Source organism: Ursus arctos, unplaced genomic scaffold, assembly GCF_023065955.2.
Source record: "Ursus arctos isolate Adak ecotype North America unplaced genomic scaffold, UrsArc2.0 scaffold_1, whole genome shotgun sequence".
In the NCBI taxonomy this organism is placed as follows: Eukaryota; Metazoa; Chordata; class Mammalia; order Carnivora; family Ursidae; genus Ursus; species Ursus arctos.
The window spans coordinates 64,238,299-64,262,380 of NW_026622763.1; positions in this window are offsets into that span (position 1 = coordinate 64,238,299).

The window sequence follows — 24,082 nt, forward strand, 5'->3', positions numbered from 1 at the left end:
AAATGATGCGAGCCAATTCCTTAAAGTCACTTGATCTCTTTTTCAATCACTCTTTCTCTCCATCCTATTTGTTCTGCTTCTCTGGAGAACCTAGAGTGATATAGCTGGCTATTAGTCAGTTGAATTAAGTGGTCACCAACATCAGAGTAGCTCAACCATTTTAACAAATCCTACATATACATACAAACTTTGGTAAACACCTAGGCCATATTGAGTAATCAGGACAGTTTTTATGTTCCAAATAATTTAATTCTACTTACTGTATATATTAGAAAAGAACTGCCCATATTTGGGATTTGAATTGCACAAAGAGTTCCACAGGGCCTAGGCTGAATTCCATTATGTGTCTCTCTCCCTGTAGCTTTCCACTCTTCCATGACGTATAGACAGAAAGAACAGGAGGAAGGCCTTTTGTCAAGAAAAGCCGTCCTGATGGGAACAGAGCTGTAACATACATGAACATGTAGTAGTCTATACATGGCTATTTAATTGAGTGGGAAAGGAAAAGGAAAATAGAAAAGTGAAGGGGAAAGTGAATGGGATGTCAGTTGTTAACCCTCAATAGAAAGGGAAAGAAAGAAAGAAAGAAAGAAAGAAAGAAAGAAAGAAAGAAAAAGAAAGAAAGGGAAAGAAAAAAAGAAAGAAAGAAAGAAAGAAAGAAAGAAAGAAAGAAAGAAAGAAAGAAAGAAAAAAAGTTTCTAGTTTCTGTAGGATCTGCAGATAAAACAGTGCAGCCTCCACACATGGTCAGTTTGTGTGTACGGAAGTAGGAGTGAAAAAAAAAAAGCTTTGAACCCACTGGAGAAAGGAGGATGTTAACAACTCCACCCTTTCCTCCTCCTTATGCTTGAATCTTTCTTTGTGTTCTATTTTGTGATCTGGACACTTGGGAAATGATTTTTCTGGAAAGAGCAATTAGAATGTTCGCAGAGGGGAGCTGAGAGGGAAGTTGAATAATAATTGCAAATTTTAAATGGCAGAACACATGATTTACTAGGGTTTCCTACACACTCAATTCTGCCAATAAATAGATGAGATCAGTTTTCTCATCTGTGAAGTAAAGGAATTGGATGTCTCCATAAATGATCCCTACAGTCTCTTAGAGTTTAAAAATTCTATGAAAATGGACAGTGCAAAGAAAAAACTGGTTCAGGTTTTTTATTATCCCTCATTTATAGAACAAACAGAATTATAATTTATTTTTTCCTTACAAAGAGTGGCTGTGACATGAATAAAGACCAGAAAAAAATTTATTTCAAAAAAGTAAATTAACAAAACGCTACTCCCAATAGACCATGGGGTCACAGCCAGAAGTTTAATGCCATTATTGTATTTTTAGCTTTTCAAATATAAAGCAAGGCTCATATTAGTTAAGTTTAAGGGGAACTTTGCAAAATATTGAATTTTAACAGGGGAACTAAAATTGTTTCAAACCTTCCTCCATTTATAATTTTTATAAGCCTTAATTTCTCCATCTTTAAAACTGGAATAAGAACTTCCTATTAAGGTAGTTATAAAGATTACATAAAGTATTATATGTAAATGTCCCTAACATACCTTGAACATATACTGAACTCTTTTCAAAACTTTCTCCTCTTTCTTTTGATATGCCCCATATTGATGATCTATCCACAGTTTTTCTCTGTTGCTAAGCTAGAACGCTGGGAGTTACCCTAAATCAGTATTTTAAAACTGTGGAAATATAACCAATTTATGCATCAATATTTTATTTTATTTATTTATTTATTTATTTATTGTTTTTTCATTTTTAAAATTTTAATTGCAGCATAGTTAATAGTATTTTATTTCAGTTGTACAAGATAGTGATTCAACAATGTGCAGCCAATATTTTAAAATAGAGACAACAGAATATAAAAAAAATATTAGCAAGTATTGTACATAATAAAGGTATGTATTACTTGTAAAACTTTTGTATTATTAAAGTGTATGTGGGAGTTCCTGGGTGGCTCAGTTGATTAAGCATCTGTCTTCAGCTTAGGTCATGATCACAGGAGGCTGGGATCGAGGCCTGCATCAGGCTCCCTGTTCAGCGGGGAGTCTGCTTCTCCTTCTCCCTCTTCCTTTGCCTCTCCCCATGCTTGTGTGTGCTCTCTCTCTCTCTCTCAAATAAATAAAATCTTAAAAAAAAAAAAAAAAGCGTATGTATAGGAAGGTGTGAGGAAGGATGAGTCTTCCTGGCATGAAATGTATTTCTTCGTGTGGGTTATAACAAAAAATATCTGAGAAACTGTCCTAGGATATGCTGTCTCTCTCCTATATTCTCCAGCTTATCAATTTTATCTCCTAAAGAAGATTTCTGATCTGTATCCCTTTCTATGTTCTTCCACTGTTTTAGTGTAAGCCCTAATCATTTTGGTTTCTTTGCCATCAAATTTTTCCATGCTGGAAACTGTTGCTCTAGAGATCTTTCTAAAGTGTGTATCTAGACTGGTTAGCCTTAGGACATACTAATTTTTAGGGTGAGAGGTCAACGTTTAATCACCACCACATGTATTGGGGGCATTTCAAATACAGTTGACCTTTAACAACACAGGTCACCAACCCATGAACAGTCAGAAATAAAAATAGAACTTCTGAGTCCCCCGAAGCTTAACTACTAATAGCCTACTGTTGACCAGAAGCCTTAACAATAGCCTAAACAGTTGATTAACACATATTTTGTATGTTATCTGTATTATGTACTGTATTCTTACAATAAAGTAAGCTAGAGAAAGGAAAATGCTACTGAGAAAATTAAAGGCAAGAGAAAACACATTTATAGTACTGTACTATAAACATCCACGTATAAGTGGACCTGCACGGTTCAAATCCACATTGTTCAAAAGTTAGCTGTATATCATAACATAAATGAGTACCTCAGACACTTTTTGGGTCCTTCTCATACCCTTCTCAGCCTTAGGTCTGGTTTTCGCCTCGACTTGGGGGACAGTTAGTTCCTCACAGGCCTCCACAGTTCAGTTTGCAGGTACAACGTCTCATCTCTTGCACACATCCTTTGCTTTCTGTCCCAGCTCCCTGAGGGGAGAGAAGCCAGCGGGAGCCTGCTTGCCACACAGACACGAACCTGTTAAAGACTAGCGCGGTGTTTGCGCGCTCACGGACTGCGCGCGTGCGCGTGGGCATGCACGCACATGCGTGGTGACATTAAGGCTCCCATCAGTAATGGGGGAGAGGAGCTGCTCGATGAATGCTTTTTACCTCTCTTTCCTTGTATGGAAGATTCTGCGAAATCATTTACGTGCTTCTCAGAAAAGGTCCAGGTGGTGCTGAGCCCTGGCTGCTTACGGTGGTTGTTAACCGAGTAAAGCACCCCAATTTGGTTTTTCTTCCTTTCCTTCTCTACCTAGTCCCTCTTTTTTCGCTCCTTATGGAAACGTCGCCCAAGTAAACTACCTGCATACAACTCCTAGTTTTAGGCTCTGCTTTCAGGGAGAAAGTAAACCATCGGTTCACACTCCACAATATCTATACAATTTGTAAAGTAAATAATACTTGTATAATGCAGTAAGAAAAAGTTTCTGGAAACATTTATAGAGCTTGGAGAATATAAACACACTCAGTGTTTTAGAAAAAGCCCTCTCAAAATCTGTTCTCTACCTGGCCAGTCTCATTTTCACTGTTTCTCCATAGGTACTCAGTGCACAGTCCTAATCTGCCACTTACAGTTTCTGAAACATGCCTTGCTTTCTTTTACCCCTATGGTTTTGTACAGACTGTTGCATCAAAATGTGCTAGAGGTGATGGGTTTCCTCTAAGGAAAATAATCATGAATTATGTCTTTCTGTCTCAAGTAACTGCCACATTGTCTGGCACAAAGTAATTTTCAAGAGTGTTTGGTGAATGAATGAATGAGTGAATGAATAATTTACACACTATGCATTGCATTCTAATTCTTGGTTTAACGGCTTCTTCTCTCCTCAGCCTGCATACAGGCTTTTGGAAGTCATTTAATTTATCTTCTTTTTGTATTCCTAGGTTAAGGCCAGGAGCAAAGTATGGACCTGATGAACATTTATTGAATGGATGAATGATAGGATATTACTTAACATACTGTGTTTTAATTTTGTGTTTGCCCTTCTGCCTTCCTCACCAGATTGTAGGGTCACACAAGGGATCTGTAGTTGAGCTCTGTGTACCCAGTGTATTTTCAAGGGCCGGCACACGTAGTTATGTTTATAATTTTTAAAAAAATCTTGTATTGTGCATATCTTCCTGTGTTCTTTAACAGACACAAACTCCTACCTGGGCAATATTTCTGAGAAACAGAGTCTTATTTAAACAGGACAAACAAATCAATAAAATGTAGTTTTCTATCCGTGATCATCTTTATGATTGATTCTGAAGAAACAATTGATTTGAATATACCGATTTGGTTGCCAGTATGCAATTAAAAGAAGCTGGCTATTTGTTATGAAATTCCTTGGGGGGGGGTGGAGGTATCACCTTGACATAGTAATAATAATAAGTACTAATCAAATTGTGAATACATCATATAGGTAGGAAAAAATGGATTAAGATTAGCTAGCCAAAATAGAAAGAATGGAATCAATACATTTAGGAAAAACTATGCAAGTAAATCAGATACTGAGGAAAGAGACCTCATTGAAACAAAGGGACAAAACAAGGACAAAACGAAGGATTTGGTTTTTAGTCACAAGAGGGACGCAGCCACAAGCATACTGGGAATATAACCAGGGAGAGTTAAAACTGAAATGCTCTAGGGAACTTTGGACACTTCCTACTTCCTCATTGACGTCGGTGAGAATGATAATAAATTATATAATAAAAATCTATACTTTCTTATCTTTTCCCTTTGCTGGGAAGAAATTAATCAGAAACCAGGATTGGGAAAAGGCTAATGCTCACTCTCTAGCTGACTGTCCAGAGAAATAGACCAGAAACAGGTTCTTCGAAAACCAAGTCAGATGGGTCACTCCTCTGTCCAACTCCTCACACTGGCCTACAGTCTCTACACAATTGGCTCACTGTGCCCTTATCTCATATATTAGGTCATCTTCTCCTCCTTGATCACTCTACTCCTGTCAGCGACATTGAATATGTATTTTTATTATTATTGTTTCAAACTGAAAATTGAAAAGCAGCCTCAAGTCTGGCTTAGGATAAGTATCTTTGGAAAGGGATAATTCAAGTCTTGGTCACTCCTGTGACTTTTCCCAGTTACTCCATAGGTTCAAGCTCACTCAATGGCTTGGGATTTAGCCAACCAAGTGGGTATTCGACTGTCCACAGCTCAGACACATAGTGTCAATGTTATTCTCATGGGTGCTTTCCCAAAACTGCCTGATAATGAGTTGATTCTTGCAAACCGTGTGTTTTAGCAGATTGGACTCCTTTGCCAATAAAGTGTTATAGAATAATGGAAAAAGCCTGAAGAATAGAATAGTGGCTGAGGGACAAATAAAGATTCAGAACTCAAAAAGCAATAAAACGTTTATTTACAATCCTGGGTTGGGGAGGTACATAATCTCATGAATTCAAAGCAGGCAATCAAATGTTATGAAAAAGGTCATGGTCAACTTCACCTCTCAGAGATGATAAATATGACCCTTGCTCAGGTAAGCTAAACACCGAAACTTAGAAAAAATGTAAAAATAAGTAAATATTTAATGGAGTAAAAGAATCCCATAAAACTAATTTTTGGTATTTAATTTTTAAGATCAGCATGATAATGTGAATGTACATTGACTAAGATATATAACGTTTGAAAGAATATGACAGACAAGAAACAGACATAATGGCAAGATTTTAGTTGAAAATGTGTAGGAGAATTTTATTTGCATATTTAAGAAAGATTGGATTTACATTTATGTTTAATTCATTAGATTTACAGAAGTTGCTTAAATAGTTAGAAGTAATTTGCAATTCAGACATTTGTTTTAGTTGCTAGGGCTGAGGTAGTAAAGCACCACAGACTCACTGGACGGCTTAAACAGCAGACATTCGTTGTCTTACAGGTCTGGAAGCTAGAAGTCCAAGAATAAGATGTCAGCACAGTTGGTTCCTTTGAAGGTTTGTGAAGGAGAAATTTGTCCATGCCTCTCTCGTAGCTTCTGGTGGTTTGCTGGCCATCTGGTGTTTCTTGGCTTGTGAAGTGTCACCATGCTGTTTGCCTTTATCTTCACATGGTCATCTCCCGGTGTGCATGTCTGTGTCCAGAGTTCCCCTTTTAATAAGTACACCAGTCCTATTGGATTAAAGGCCCATCTTATTTCAGTGTGACCGCATCTTAACAAATTACATCTGTAATGACACCATTTCCAAATAAGGTTGAATTCTGAGGTACTGGAGATTAAAACTTCAATATACGAATTTGAAGGGAATACAATTAAATCCATAATAGCATGTAAGTCTGACTCATCAGAAGCTGAAGTCATGAACATCAGCTATATGAAAGATTTTTAATCTTAGTAAGTTAAAACACAGACAGTTTAAAGTTTTGCTTTCTACACATGAATCCTCCCAGATATTAGATACTCAACTGATGATTGTTACCAATCAAAGGCCATCCAAGCATAATACTATAGACCATGGCCATGGTCAGCAATAGTTTTTTACATGCATTCAACCTGCTCATAAGGAAGAAATAACATACTCGGGGTATCTAGTTCACTCTAGAAAAATTTGAATTAATATGGATTTATCTTAATTTTGCAAATAAACCTAATAGAAATCATTAACTAGTTTGAAGTGGCCTGTTTCCACAATGGAGACTGGAACCTGGAAAGCAGACTTTGCCTTCATTATGGCATTAAAACAATCTGGGACAAATTGTCTCACAATCTATACAAGAGTTGATAAAATCAATAGTGATACAGTTCATTTTATAGAACTGGTAATTACTTTGACTCCCTGGTGTACTGAATACAAAAAGATTTAGCTTTTTCAAAAAGTTATATAATTAGTAATTAGTGATTTTTACGTATTTTGACATAAGACTTTTACAAGTAATATTCCAAAGTAAACAGGCTGATCTGATTAAAAACCATATGCCTAGGTTTGTTCTCAATGCTGTACCATTAGGACTTTAAAGTGTATATTGTATCTACTCAACAGAAAATATATTTATGCTTATTTTTAAATGGGTTAGGTGTATTCTATGCTGAATAATTATGTCTTGTATCATAAATTCTGTGTATTAAGACTTCTAGAGTGTTAAAACTTGGTTCCTAGTCTCTTGATTTATTACTTTCTTTATTCGTTAAAAATATGTATGACTTTAGGTATTAAATTTGTGCAATATTCTCACACTAAAAAACTCCAGTCTCTTCCTTTAATGTTACTTGCAATATCAAAAGAAAATTAAATACCATCACCAAATAAAATTTAATATTAAATATACCTTTTTAAATCTTTTCAAGTTTAATATTGGACATACTTCTTCAAATATTAGTATTGAATATAGCCCTTTGAACCTCTTGCCGTATTCCTCCTGAGTATAAACATGCATGTGTGAAACGAAGTAGCATAGCCACTTTCTCCCTTTATCCCTTCTCCCAGGTTGAAACTCACTGACCTGTTTAAATTGGCTAAATTATGACAACGGAGGTTATTTATTGACTTATTTGTGTGTGATTGGAATGTGAAGAAGTCTATTTCCTTATCTGGAAAAATAAGGATAGGGTCCAGGGGGAAAATATGTCAATTTGAGGTGTTAATCTGAGGAACATAAAGGTTTGTGTGTGTCAGAATCAATATTACAGTAGTTATGGAAACAGGGAGAGTGCTGTGAGCTACGGCCTTAGTGAACATTGCTAACCACAAGGAAGAGCAGAGGAGGGACGGCTAGGTGTTCTGATTTAGATGTGTGTCATTGTAGGAATTTGGTTAGAGTGGACCACAATACTCATTACTACATATAAGTACAACATGACTTCTATGGGAAGAGAGTTTTGTCAGATTTTGTAAAATCTAGTGTTTTTTAGGCTATTGTTTTCCTACCTTCTATTGCATTCAGTGTTTTACTCAGTAAAATTTACTGTATGAAGTGTCCCTGAGATGCAATTAGCATTTGTTCAGCGAACTACATCCTTGCAATCTAGTCTGGAGAAGTCATTCAGGGGAGAGTGGACAGCACCATAACTTCTCAGTGTTTAGTTTAAATAATAAAAAATTATTTGAAGATAGATTTGGTCTTTCTTGGTCTTTCCTGAAGAAGAGCTTTAATTCTTATTTTAGAGCTCTTATCTCTAGAATTTTATAGCTTAAGTTTCATTCTAAGCTGTGTAACACCTATAAATAAAAATATTGTTCAATTCAGGGTTAGGATGAATGATTCTGTCAGCTAGATAGCTATCTGGGTAGGTCTTCAGTGGACTCCTAAAGATGCTAATGAAAATATTCACTGTCTTCATAATAATTTGGAATTGTTAGAGCTGAAGGCTCAAAAAATTCTAAAAATTTATAGATAAAAAATGAAATCATAGGAAGGCCATAAATAAAAAAAATTATTATCAGAAAGCTAGCTACCGTCTGACGCAGACCAATATTCAGCTTAGTCTCTTTATCACAGTGATTATCAGGTACAATTATGCCCATTTAACAAACGAGACGCCTAAAGCCCAGAAAAAATAATAGAATATGACCGAAATATATAGCCAATTGAGGGAAAACTCAGTTTGAATTCACTTCTCATTTCAAAGTTCTATTATTTCCCATACACCATGCTGCCTCCCAGAGGCAATATTATAAATGAGAGAATACTGTTCCTTATTCCCATGATATACTGAGAGTAACTGTTGTTTAATAAGTAGAAAAAGGCCAGAACAAATGCAACAAAGATTTCTTTCCTTTTCTTTCTGTGTTTTGTCAGCTGATGTAAAGTTTTGATGTTAGAACTAAAAATGAAGTTTCCATTAAAGAGAAAGCTCCTCAGTGGAGAACCAAATGTTCTTCAAGGGAATCTCATTTATTTATTTTTCTCTAACAGGGTGTGCTCACTCAAAATGTGGTCTTCATTTTTTCCTGTTTTTCTTTTTCCTTTTTCTGCCAAACATTGATGGGGTGAAGCTGAAAGAACAAAACAAAACAAAAACAAAAAACAAACAAACCAAAAAACCCCAAACCTAAACCAACTGCTTTTTTTTAAAGCTGAAAGCCATGGAGGATGTGAAGGCTTGAGTTTACCTTTCAGGTAGTTTGCTTCTGGACAGCGCTCCTGAGCCCCTTCAGTTAAGCAAATGCACATGAAGTACACATCCCTTGCTTGTGGGAAAAGTTTGAAGTAACTTGAATACATATATATTTTAGCCTGAAAAGCTAAGAGTCCTGATGACATTATAAATTGTTGCATATATATTTAAGTCAGCATCGCAACTCTTTACAATGGTTGCTTCTTTGGGAAAATATTTCCTTTCCTTGTATGGTGTTAACTTTTTTGTATGTTTGTGGAGATACGTTATTTTTGTTCAATCTGGGGAGTAGCTAAAATTGGTCCTAGCTAGAGTAACTGTGGATCTTTATAGAATTTTTATAAGTATTACACAATATGAATAAACAGGTTATAATGCCCCACTAATCTGCTTATGTAAATTGCTAAGACAAAGTATTTACAATGCATTGCTAAAGCCATTTTATGGCTAATATATTGAAGATTCATGTCTATTCTACTAGCCAACACATTAAGTAAGACATAAACAGAAAAGTGGATATGAAATCAACTACACAAAACTATGGAATTTCTCAGAGCAGCTGGGGACAAGCTGTCCTTCCATGCACAACTGAAATTTCACCCCTGTCTTCCCAAAAAGTGGTGGATTGTTTAGTACAGAGTAACTGTTAGATGTGTCCTTGCTCTAGGGGTAGGATAATTTGCTTGTGTCAGGGGGACTCAGGGGAAAGTCCTTAAATTTGGACTTAAGACACTGCATTGCTGGCTGGTCACATATCCTTTAATAAAATACTGCATTTCTAAGTATGCCCAGACTTAAGCACTCCTGCCACTTGAAATACCTTAGTAATTGAGGCAAACTGGGGTTCAAAAATGAAGAGGAGCTGAGACAGAAGTCTCTGAGAAGGTCCAGCAGAATGACACCAGGCTTTAAGAGAGACTGTAAAAATCAATTTGGACTGGACTTAGTACTTCTCAATGTATACAGGACTACTGATGTCCTTGCTCACAGTATTATTTAAAACCAAATTACGTATATGTACTGAATGTTGGATTATTATGTTTAGATGTAAATTTCCTATTGGGTGAGAGGTCTAAGCCATATCCAATGACTTCTGTTATTTATTTTTTTCCTGAAGGCAGACCTTGTCATTATTAAACATCCTGTGAAGTGGCTCACTTTGAATTGGAAAAATAATGGGGAGGGAGAACTGAAACTATAATTTTTTTTTTCTTGAAGACTTAGCTGTTGTGCTTGGAACTTCCACTATGGGCATTTTAATACTATATCTAATCTCCTGACTGAGCTTCAGCTTGCTACATGAAAGTAGGGACCACATCTGTTTTATTTACCATTGTTCATTATAATGATTTCCATATTATCTGGCACAAAATATGGGCTTTCCCTCCAAAAAGCTTTTTAGTGAGGTATAATTTACATAATAACAAAATAAATAAATTTTGAGAGTATGGTTTGATTAGTTTTGACTAATTTATACATCTGTGTAACTACTACCCCAGTCAAGGTATAGAATATTTCCAACACTCCTGAAAGTACCTTCGTGCCTCTTTGCAGTCAACACTCCCCCACCCCCAAGCCAAGCAACCACTCTTCTGATTTCTTTCAATCTTGAGTAAACTTTGTCTATAATAACAACAATGTAGTATGTGTTCCTGTGATTGCCTCCTTTCACTCAGCATGTTTGTGAGATTCACACACACAATTGTTGTATCATAGTGTGTTCCTTTTTATTTCAAGTAGTACACAATGTATGAATCCACAACAAATTTTTAATCAATTCTTCTGTTGGTGAACCTTCAGGATATTTCTAGTTTGGGGCTATAATGAATAAATCTACTAGAAACATTCTTGTGCAATATTTTAAAAAGATTTTATTTATTTATTTTAGAGAGAGAGAGCATGTGCGCACGTGCATGAGCGGAGGGAGGAGTAGAGGGGCAGGGGACGGAGGGACAAAAATCTTTTTTTTTTATAATAATTTTTTATTATGTTATGTTAGTCACCATACAGTATATCCTTAGTTTTTGACGTAATGTTCTATGATTCATTATTTGCGTATAACACCCAGTGCACCATGCAATGTGTGCCCTCCTTAATACCCATCACCGGCCTATCCCAATCCTCCATCCCCCTCCCCTCTGAAGCCCTCAGTTTGTTTCCCAGAGTCCACAGTCTCTCATGGTTCATTCCCCCTTCTGTTTACCCCCCCCCTTCATTCTTCCCTTCCTTCTACTGATCTTCCTATTTCTTATGTTCCATAAATGAGTGAAACCATATGATAATTGTCTTTCTGTGCTTGATTTATTTCACTTAGCATAATCTCCTCCAGTCCCGTCCATGTTGCTGCAAATGTTGTGTAATCGTTCTTTCTGATGGCTGAGTAATATTCCATTGTATATATGCACCACATCTTCTTAATCCAGTCACCTGTGGAAGGGCATCTTGGCTTCTTCCACAATTTAGCTCTTGTGGACAATGCTGCTATGAACATTGGGGTGCATATGGTCCTTCTCTTCACTACGTCGGTATCTTTGGGGTAAATACCCTGTAGTGCAATGGCTGGATCACAGGGTAGCTCAATTTTTAACTTTTTAAGGGACCTCGACACTGTTTTCCAAAGAGGCTGTACCAACTTACATTCCCGCCAACAGTGTAAGAGGGATCCCCTTTCTCCACATCCTCTCCAACATTTGTTGTTTCCTATCTTGTCAATTTTTGCCATTCTAACTGGCGTAAGGTGGTATCTCAGTGTGGTTTTGATTTGAATTTCCCTGATGGCTAATGATTTTGAACACTTTTTCATGTGTCTGTTAGCCATTTGTATGTCTTCATTGGAAAAGTGTCTGTTCATATCTTCTGCCCATTTTTTGATTACTTGTTTCCCGTGTATTGAGTTTGAGAAGTTCCTTATAGATCTTGGATACTAGTCTTTTATCTATAGTGTCATTTGCAAATATCTTCTCCCATTCTGTGGGCTGCCTCTTAGTTTTTTTGACTGTTTCCTTGGCTGTGCAGAAGATTTTTATCTTGATGAAGACCCACAAGTTCATTTTTTCTTTTGTTTCTCTTGCCTTTGGAGATGTGTCATGAAAAAAGTTGCTGTGGCCGATATCAAAGAGGTTGCAGCCTATGTTCTCCTCTATGATTTTGATGGATTCCTGTCTCACATGGAGGTCTTTCATCCATTTGGAGTTTATCTTTGTGTATGGTGTGAGAGAGTGGTCGTTTCATTCTTTTGCATGTAGCTGTCCAATGTTCCCAACACCATTTATTGAAGAGACTGTCTTTTTTCCACTGGATGTTTTTTCCTGCTTCGTCACAGAGGGGGAAAAATCTTAAGCAGACTCTTGGAGCCAGACATATGGCTCCATCTCACGACCCTGAGATCATCATGACCCTGAGATCATGACCTGAGCCAAAACCAATAGTCAGAGGCTTACCTGACTGAGCCAACCAGGTGCCCCTCTTCTACAAGTCTTATTTTAAAAATATGTTTTCATTTCTTTGGAGTAAATATCTAGGCATGAAATTGCTAGATAATTTGGGATTTGTGTATTCAACTTTGTAACACACTTCCAAACATTTTCCTGAAATGGTTGATAATTTTACACTATCATTCAACAATGTATGAATGATAGTTGTAGTGACTCTACGTTCTCACCAAGAGCTGTACTTTAAATCTTTTAAATTTTAGCCATTCTTTAAGACATAAATGATGATTTCATTGTGGTTTTAATATACATTTTCCTATTGACTTATGATATTGAGCAACTTTTAATGTATTACTGTTTATTCATGTATCTTTCTTTGTGAAATGATTATTAAAGTTTGCCCATTTAAAAATTGTGTTGTTTGATTTTTCATCATTCAGTTATAAGGGTTCTTTATATATTTTGGATAAATTCATTTGCCAGATATCTACATTGTACATATTTTCTCCCAGTTTATAACTGTATTTTCAATTTTCTTAGCAGTCTTATTTTCTGATGAGTAGACATTTTAAATTTTGATAAAATTCAATTTATCTTTTTCTTCAAAAGTTTGAGTTGCTTGTGTTCTCTTTAAGAAGTCTTTGCCTATTCCAAGTTTGCAAAGATATTCTATGTATTTTCTTTAAAAATCTTCATGGTTTTACTTTTTATGTTTACATATATGATCTATGTCAAATTAATTTTTTATATGGTGTGAGATAGGAGCCAAACCTATTAAAAGTAGGCTGAAAAGAAATCTGAGGACATAACCTGTAAGTCCTAAGAACAATTATATGTGGTAACAATTTAAATTATTTTTTATGCTGTCTGGCTTCCTTTATAGCAGAGCTTTCAGTAAAATCTTGTTAAAGTTGCAGCTTGGTCTCTGGACTGCTGTTGCACACCAGGGAACTGAGGAGCAAAGAGGAGAACACTATCTTCTCCCTATTATCTAAACTTACACACATCTGGAGAACAGCATGGTGGAAGTAGCAGCATCTTGAAGGAGGTCAGGAGTCCCATAGCTGCTAAAAACAAGGAACGATGGTTCTTGTCATATTAAGAAAAGGCTGGCGCAAATGAGCCTGAGTAGCTTCTGTTCTTAAGTACAAGGGGAAAGCATCTTCAAGGACTGTCAGACTATCTAGGAGACATTGTAAAGATGAATACATTATTGCATTTAGACTGTGGGCACTCCAAGTTATTACAGCTTGAATATTAGGAGAATGTAACCTTGTATTTTTGCTCTCTGGCCAATGAGGTTTGAAGATCCTGTTCTATGTGTGTATTAAGAGATGCGTAGAAAGTTAAATGCATGGCCACATACCTGACTGAAATGGAAGTTTATCTTCATTTAATATTGGTGTTTGAAGATAATGCAACGAAGATAATTCCTGGCGTTTGAAATAAAAGTAAATTGATTATGAGTGGCATGCAAAATCTAACTGGAAAACCTTTACAGCAAGAAGTGCCTGGTTTCTTTAGTAAATAACTTTCAAGAAAGAAAAGAGACAGATAGTGAGATGGTCTGTGGATAAAAGTAAATGAGATGTACCAATCAGTGAAAATGTATGGGCCTTTATTAGAATCCTATTTCAAATGAACTATAAATATATGACAATTGAAAAGCTTAAACATTGTTTAGAAATTTAATAGCAGTAAGAAATTACTATTAATTTGGGGTGCACAGTAATGATAATATCATTGAATTGGTGGTTGTTGAAGATCAGTAACGTGTACATGATAGTTTATTGTACTCTTTACTTCGGTGTTTTTAAAATTTTCCATAAAAGGACCCCTGGGTGGCTGAGGTCATGATGCCAGGGTCCTGGGATGGACCCCCGTGTCAGGCTCCCTGTTCAGCGGGCAGTCTGCTTCTCCCTCTGCCCCTCCCCCCACTTATTCTCTCTCTCTAATGAATAAATAAATAAAATCTTTTTAAAAAATTCCATAGTAGAAAGTAAAAGAAGTAAATCGATACACGAGAGATCTTTCCATTTGACAAAAATAAGATAAAACTTTGATAAAATATGAAGATCAGGGCTTAGATTGCATCTTGCAATTCCTATTAAAGTTTACTACAGATAATGTGATAATTTATTTTTATATTTAGGACAATTACTATTAGTAATTACCAGTCAGAGCTGTGGCCAAATTTTTTAAAATGAAGTCTCTCAATTTTCCTAAAAAGGAAATTTGAATATTACTGTATGCAGTGCAGAAACCTCAAACCTATTACGATTTTATACTCACTGATGTGCTTTCTCAAACTATTTTCTTAGGTCACTCATCTCCTTTGACTTTTGATGTCGACTTCTCTGCAGAAAGAGAAAAAGAATTAGGTTTACTTGTAATACAGTTATCAGGTCCAACATGGTCAAACATTCCTATGTTTGAATTGAGAAACAATGATGTTTCTAAATTTAACATAGGGATCTGAGGCTGAGGTCCTTGTGAGCAAAGGACTCCCGGCAGTCCCTTGCTTGGCCCTCCAAAGTTCGATACTGGCCTCTGCAACCCTTGATTCCAACTACATGTCCCTATCAGTTTCATCACGATGGCTAAAACGATTAGGCAATTTAGGGTGTAATGAAAGATAAGGGAGACTACATAACCGACTAATATTAAAATTATTAGCTAATATAGATTGAGTGCTCATAGTGTGACTGACACTGTGCTAAATGTTTTGTTAAACTTTATTTCTCACAATAAACCAGTGATGTAGGTGTAATTCTTACCATTTTAAAGGTGAAACTGAGACTCAGAAAATCTTAAACAGTTTTTCTATGATCATATTGCTGGGAAGTGAGGGATCCTCAATTTGAATACAGAGATCATTTGCTTGATGTTTGTGAAGAATTTGCCATTGTCAAGGGTACTACATTTTTATTTTTTTAGAAATTGAAAAAACAGCTCCACTATATACCCTACATTAATATTTTTAAAAATACTCTCAAGTTAGAAATAGTAAGGACCTCTGATGCTTTGGAGAACTTTATCAGATTCAAGCAAAGGGACAGAACTAATGAATACAAGGAGGTTTGGCTCTTTGGAGGGCGAGGGTATGACAGACCACTCAGCGATTTTAGCTTTGAAGATCCGCTATATGAGTGTCTGGCCTCAGGAGAACACAAAGCAGGAAACGAGAAAATTTTCAGAGAGCAGACCGAAGTGGAAGAGAAAAGTGAGAGGCTTATACCATGACTAAATTAGTTGATTTTTTTTTTTGTATTGAATGAGTTGAAAAATTGATTATCATCCTCATTCTACTGTGCGTCTAGTCAGTTCCAGACTAACTAGCTCAAAATGTTCTGTCTTCTCTCTCTGATGTGTGTGATTGGACAGCCTGCGCCCTTGGAACATACTAACTTTGTCTGCCCTGTGGTTCCTTGTCTTCTTCATTAGTTGCTCTCTTCCTCCCGCCTTACCTGTATTATTTCTTTCTACTATCTATCCTTAAAGGTTTTGAAAGACTTCATCAACCAGTGGGCTGTGTGTCTGGTACAAAAAAGAAAGGTCTGGCAGATGGTTCAAATGTTTGGGAGAATCAATCAGCCAAACAACAAATCAATAAATTGTGGTACCAATGACTTCTACTAATAAGCCAGAATGATTTCATGTGGCTCCCCTTGCCCATTCTAACCATCCCAACAGAAAATTCTGATTCTGACATTGGCTGTGAACAGACCAGTTATAAACTGAATAGTTTTCATTTCTTAATATATGTTAATAGATTTTTTAAAATTTATTATTATTTTTATTGTGGTAAAATAACATAAAATTTATCATTTTTAAGTGTACAATTCAATGGTATTAAGTACATTCATATTGTTGTGCAACTATCACCACTGTCCCTCTCCAGAACTTCCAAATCATCCCAAACTGAAACATCATATCCCTTAAACAATAACTCCCTGTTATCCTGTCTCATCAGCCCCTGGTATTCTTTTTTTTTTTCCTCTCCTTCTAGAGAAGGAGCGTGCAAGTGGAGGGGAGAGAGAGAAAATGAATCTTAGGTAGGCTCCAGGCTTAGTGCAGAGCCCAAAGCAGGGCTGGATCCCAGGACCCTGAAATCGTGACCTGAGCTGAAATCAAGAGTTGGACACTCAACCAACCGAGCCACCCAGGAGCCCCTCCTGGTATTTTTTTATTCTACTTTCTTTCTATGAATTTGACCATTCTGGGTACCTCATATAACTAAAATTACATATTTATCCGTTTGTGTTTGGTTTATTTCATTAGCATAATGTTTTCAAGGTTTATTCATGTGGAATGTAGCAGAATTGTTAGTACATACTCTAACTGCACCAAGATTTTCTATCTGGCTCATCTGAAAATGTAACCATTGCTAAGAAGACACTTTCCTGAATCAAAGGATTAATAAGATAAACAAGATTTCTGGTTTTAAATAGCTATATTTACTAAGTTATTTAACCACATTTCAAAAATCTTTCTTATAATAGTAAGTTTCTGAAAAACTATATAGTGAGTTATTTAGTTGTCTAAACCCTCTGGAGCAGGCAGGTTCAGAATGCTCATCTTTATAAAAGTGGCCATAGGTCTCTGTTTGAAATTAGGATATTTTTCATCATAAATGTTATTGTGATCTATAGGCTATAACCTAAACTTGCTCCATTTTGTCAACTTTAAGAACTGATTCTTCACATGATGTGAGTCCATTCCAACACCTAGTAAAAACAGATGATTTCTTTTATTAAAACAAAGGGAATAAGACTGAAACCCTTTAAGTTTTTGCTTGGTTTTAAAATATCTATCATAAGAATATTTGATTATATGACTAAAATCTGCTGGTCTACCATGCAAAAAGCCATAATTTAATTAATATATTCATTTTTTAATAGAGCATGCACATAAAATCATTGAGACTATCCATTTTATCTGCTACTAGTTTTGTATTTTCCTGATGTGACATGTAAGTTATTGAATAAATATATTTTAATTGGCCATTTGAATTGATCCATGAAGTTCTGTCACATTGCGTTTTGCACAGTTTTACACATAATCATCTTATTCACTAGATCCATTTACTGATTTTACCAAGTACCTGTACTATGTCACTTTTCTGTTCTAGAAAATTAAAATGTAATTGTAAAGAAGACAGAAATGGACTTTGTCTTCACAGATATTTATTAACTACTGGGGAAAATAGAATAATAGGCAATTGTAATATACAGTGAGATATATATTATGGTAAGTCCAGAGGGCTAGCAAGTGCATAGAAGAGTGTAAAATAAACACATCGTATGGAAGCTGGAGACTCTAAGAAGAATATATACCTGCAGAGAAGACTATGCCATCCTTGCTTTGTGGTGAGCCAAAGGAGTACATATGAGCAGACCAAGATAGTCCTCAGAAAGTTGCTACCAATCTCATTAATGGACAAATGAATCATTAATGGCCCAAAGCTCTTTTTCTTAACTAAATTATGGTTACTATAACTAGAGATTTGAGCTTGAAGAATTAAGGCAGTAATACCAGGCACCCACAAAAAGCACCAGCTACTTAGATCAGGCACTGCTACTTTTAAGTGAATACATAAAACTATTTGCAAAATGTACTCCAAGGAAACTTGTATGGCAATTATATTAAAATCACTTGAAATTTGGTAAGTATTCACTAAAGATGATCACTTTAGCTGTAGAATGCTTGCTATGTTGTCTGTCTTTCCAGTGAGTTAACTAGTAAGGCTTATTATATATAATCCTTAATATATATATATATATTTTTTTCTTAATATATATCCTTAATATATATATCTTTAATATATATATATCCTTAATCCTTAATATATATAATATATAATATTATATATTATATATATTATATATTATATATATATTTTATATCTATAATATATAATATATATAAAAGGATTATAATATATAATCCTTAATATATATATTATATATAATCCTTAATATATATATATATATACACACACAACATATATATATATGTTGTATATTATATATTTAGGCTTCTTTTAACTCAAGATTCCCATGCCATGCAAATTATATCCTATATTGGTAGGAGTGTTAGGTGTGCGTGGGTATGCGTGTGTGTGTGTTCCAAAAAACTACCAGATCATGAAGACATTAATTGTAAAATGCAGGAAAGTGGAAAGAAATGTGTTAACATTAGTCAGCTCCACAATGTTTTTAACTGTCTCTGACAGAGGGACCATTCCCCAGTTCTGACTCTTTTTCTGTGTGTGTAACGGGCAGGTTTTATATAAACATTATTTATCTATTCAATAAGTATAAAACCCCTACTAAGTTCTAAGAATGTGAACTCCTGCAGTACTTCAGTATACAATATGAACATTGTCCCTGGAAGATAAATTTTGAACAAAAAATCAAACCTTTGATGACTAATACAAGGACAAATTTCAGAATTCTATATGAATAAAAAGACCTCCAAAATCCCCACTACAGAAACAATAAAGGATTTTTTTACATAGATCTATAAAGACTAGGAGAACAAGAGAGGCAACAGCAGATAAGAATTCAACAAGATTTTGAAAGCTGAATATCAGATGGATGAAAATAAATGATAAGAGATAAAATAATTAAAACTAAGCATGTGAGGGCACCTGGCTGGCTCATTGTTTTCTTTGACATGTTACAATTAATTTATTGATAAAAGCAAGTCCCTTCTATCCTAAATATTTTTTTTCATATTTTTCTTGGATACTGTTTGGGCATACTTTCAGGTATACTCAGATACTTTCAAATGAGCTTTAAGATCATTTTAACCAATTTTTAAATATATGCATATATATATTTATAAAATATTATATCTAATAAGCTCATATATATTTATCATAATTTGCAAAAAGGTGTGTGCAATGAAAAGTTAAACACTTCAGTACACTAATGTGTGCAAGTTAAGAATGGAAACTAAGAAAATGAGACGAACTTCTGTTTGGGGTTAGTTCATGTTAGAGTTCTCTCTCCTAACTCTTCATGCTAAGGAATGACACAGTGTCTTTAACTGCTTATTAAACATAAAATACTGAATTTAAGGTACATAAAATGGAGTAGGTCCTATGATGTACAAGTATAATCCCTGATGATACAGGCATTTTTTTAGCTATTTATACTCTGATATCTAAAGAAATAGAAGTTGTGTGCTTTTTAAATATTTAAAATTTTTTGAATTATAAATACATGTTTATTGTTAAACTCAAATATGAATCAGGTTGCTTTGTGGTTGCTTTCCTCCCAGATGCTTAGTGTGTTTGTTTGTTTTTAAAGATTTTATTTTTAAGTCATCTCTACACCAGCGTGGGGCTCGAATTCACAGCCCCAAGATCAAGAGTTGTGAGCTCCACCGACTGAGCCAGCCATGTACCCCCGGTGCTTAGTTTTAATTATTTTTTAAGGATTAAAAATCCTTTACTGTCTCTGTAGTGGGGATTTTGGAGGCAGTAGCCCTGTGTTCATTCTCCTATATCTAACGAGAATCTTCTTTCATTCTTTTAATTATTGTTTTTCTTCTTTCCATTTATTTTACACCTCTCAGAAAAGGATAATCATAAGATCTAGAGTATCTGGGCTTCAAGACTCTTATCAGTTTCTTTGTCCATTTAGTTTTGTGAGCTGTCTCCATATTCCATCTGCTCATATCAGTACTTTAGTTTACCTGTATTCATTCTTTTTCCTACTTACTTTGTTTTTTTTTTTTTTTTAATTAAAAATCATGATTTTGGTTCCAGAAATTCCTTTTTATCTGTAAGGTAGTTTCCTTAAGACTTCTCAGTACTTTTATTTATTTTTTTCGGTTTTTTCCTCCCCCACCCCTTTCTTCTAATTTAACAGAAACCATCTATTGAAGGACGAAGCCACCACTGAGGATATTAAACACGAAGTTGATTCTATTGCTTGCTAATATGGAGAGAGCTGTAGTTGTAGGACATAATCTCTCTGAATGAAGCATTAAGGTATAGGCACATGTGCACTGATCACTTGCATCAACAATTCCTTGTTTCTATGGACAAAGGACAGTCAGTCTTTTCCTAGGAGAATAGAAATCTTTTATTCTAACTCTTTAGTCACTGTATATTTCTTCCAGACCCACGTAGGTCAGATCAGTAGACTAGCAGGTAGTAAAAAAGGGGGAGTAGGCTGGCAAGCCAAGGCATTTCCATTGAGGCACTGGTCAGGTCCTCTTAGTTTTGTTTTGTTTTGTTTTTTTCCGGTCCCCTTAGTTCTTGAGATTTTTTGGGTGTGGATGGTGAGAAGCCATTATCTTCTTAATTTTGAAATGATTCCTGATTCAATAAGATGATTAAAAAATGCTACAGCTACAGATTCCTTATGTATTTTTGTATCATATAATAGGTAAGGATTTTTCTAAAACATGATTTTTAATTGTTGTAGGATTGATTGATTTCTCTTTTTTGTCATCACTTTAATTTTTCTAGAATCTCATCGGTAGAAAAATGTTGGAAATCTGTTCTAAATAGAAGAATTTTTCCTCTTCAGGTTATTAACATCTATAATGATTCAAATTTCAGTTTTAGCTGAGCTAACTGGTTAATTTAGAGCAGTTAATGTGACTGGATTGTTTTGAATATTCTTTGTCCATATGTAATATATATCCAAAGAGAGAAAGTGACAGAGAAATATTTGATATGCTTCTTAAAAGTCATTTTATAACTATAATAACTCAAATACTTGTTATGCATTAGAACTATGGGTTAATTTATTTGATAAGGCATTAATGATTGCATGGAATTAGGATGACCACTTCTTTTACTAAGCTCGATGGGGATATTATTGGTAATTTATCCATTATTATACAGTGTGCATCATTTAAAATAGTTTGCATTTAATGCAGTATGGTTTCCAATCACACTGTTATCATAACAATAATAAATCTACTGGCACAGGTTAAGAAGGGTTTTATCATTACAGTGCTCTTTCTGAGCATAGGGGGGTTAAATAAACCAATTTATGACTTATTTATAAAATCAGGAGTCAGCAAACTATAGCCCATGAGCTAAATCTGGCCTGCTGCCTGTTTTTGTAACTAAAGCTTAATTGGAATACAGCCATGCTCATTTGTTTAAATATTGTCTGTGGCTGCTTTCATGCTACAATGGTAGATTTGAGTAGTTCCAACAGAGACTATATTGCCCACAAAGCCAAAATATTTATTCTCTGGCTCTTTGCAAAAACGTATTTGCTGATCCCTGTATTAAATGCTGATGTTAGCTTTGTAAAAGATCTGTTACTTTGATTTACCTTTTGAAATTTCTTTAGGCATTTATAATTTTGACACAAAACACATCTATGTTGATAACCATGTGTCAGTAAGATACTGCTTATTAATTGCACTGCCAGGTATTTGCCCAAAGTATACAAACATAGTGATCCAAAGGGGCACCTTCACCCCAATGTTTATAGCAGCAAGTCCACAATAGCCAATCCTACGGAAAGAGCCCAGATGTCTGACAGATGAATGGATAAAGAAGATGTGGTATACTGGGGGATTGGGATAGGCCGGTGATGGGTATTAAGGAGGGCACATATTGCATGGTGCACTGGGTGTTATACGCAAATAATGGATCATGGAACATTGCATCAAAAACTGGGGATGTACTGTATGGTGACTAATATAACAAAATAAAAATTACAAAAAAAAAAAGAAGATATGGTATATAGACACAATGGAATATTACTTAGTCATCAAAAAATGAAGTCTTACCATTTGTAGCAATCTGGATGGAACTAGAAAGTATTATGCTAAGCCAAATAAGTCAGTCGGAGAAAGACAAATATCATGATTTCACTCATATGTGGAATTTAAGAAACAAAACAGAGGATCATAGTAGAAGGGAGGGAAAAATAAAACGAGATGAAATCAGAGAGGGAGACAAACCATAAGAGACTCTTCACTATAGGAAACAAACTAAGAGTTGCTGGAAGGGAGGTGGGTAGGGGGGATGAGGTAACTGGGTGCTGGGCATAAAGGAGGGCACATAATGTAATGAGCACTGGGTCTTATATGCAACTGATGAATCCCTGAACTCTGCCTCTGAAACTAATAATATACTACACGTTAATTAACTGAACTTAAATAAAATTAAATTATAAAAAATAAAAAATAATAGCACTTCTATTTTCATCAAAGAAGATGTTAGTTGAAAGATGTTTTCTACACAGTGTTGTGTCATTGAGGTTAGTCAGTATATGATGCTTTCCTTACAACGACAGCCATACATTTGAAAACACATCTATCTTCATGAAAAAAGATGTGAATCAAGAAATGGATTCTACAAAATTTTATTTCCTTGACTTCTGCAGATGGCACTTTCCTTATGCTTCCACACATGCATATGAAAACACTTGTATCTTCATCAAAGGAGGTGTTATTTGAAAGCTGCTTTCTACAGTGTTATTTCATTGATTGTAGTTAGTATATGCCACTTTCCTTAAAATTCCTGTCATAATTTGAAAAAAAATCTGTCTTCAATAAAGAAAATGTTTGAAAAAAAAAAGATGCTGCTTATTATTTTGATGTTTGACTGCTAAGTTTATCAAAGGACTTGCTAAAAATTCCTGAAATTCACATCTTCTGCTCTATTATTATTGTAAGAATAGCCATCATAGTTTAATTTGGAAGTGCTATATCTGTTGACTATCATAAGCCAATAGCAATTTGTTTTTTTTATTTTTTTGTTTTAAAATGTTTTTAATTTGAATATAGTTGATACCAATGTTACATTAGTTTTGGGTGTAAAACTTAGTGATTTGACAAATTTATACACTACATGAGGTTCACTACAAGTGTAGCTACTGTTAGCTATTACAATATCACCAACTGTAGTCCTTATGCTCTTTTATTCCCGTAATTGACTCATTCCATAACCAGAAGACTGTATCTCCCTCTTTCTTTCACCCATTTTTTCCAAGCCCTTACCTGTCCTCACCTCTGGCAACCATCAGGCAAAACATTATCGTTCTCTGTGCCAATAGTAATTTGAGTGTTATATTCATTCACAATTTTACTTGAAGAAATTATTGACAATTTAAAAAAATTATTGGAGGCCATATAATTTAGTATTTAAGAACTGTAAATTAGGTAAAATTGTAGTCTAGCCTATCCTGATAAAATGTATACTTTAAGTGCAAATTAGCTCATGTGATTTTAAATAAAGAATGATTCAGTATAAAAAGAAATTCTACTGGTTCAAATGCAGTTTCTTCCATCATATCGATTTTTGGTCATCAAATAATAGCAGCTGAATGCAAATTATGTTAATACAGCAGAATTCTGTTTCATTTATTAGAGGAATGAGTAATAATGTAATATGAAAGACTGTATTGTATGCAAAACTGTTCATCCTAGATTCTTCCTCTTGGTGACATGCTTTGTCTTGAAAATGCTTTTAATGCAGTTCTCCCTTAATCTTGG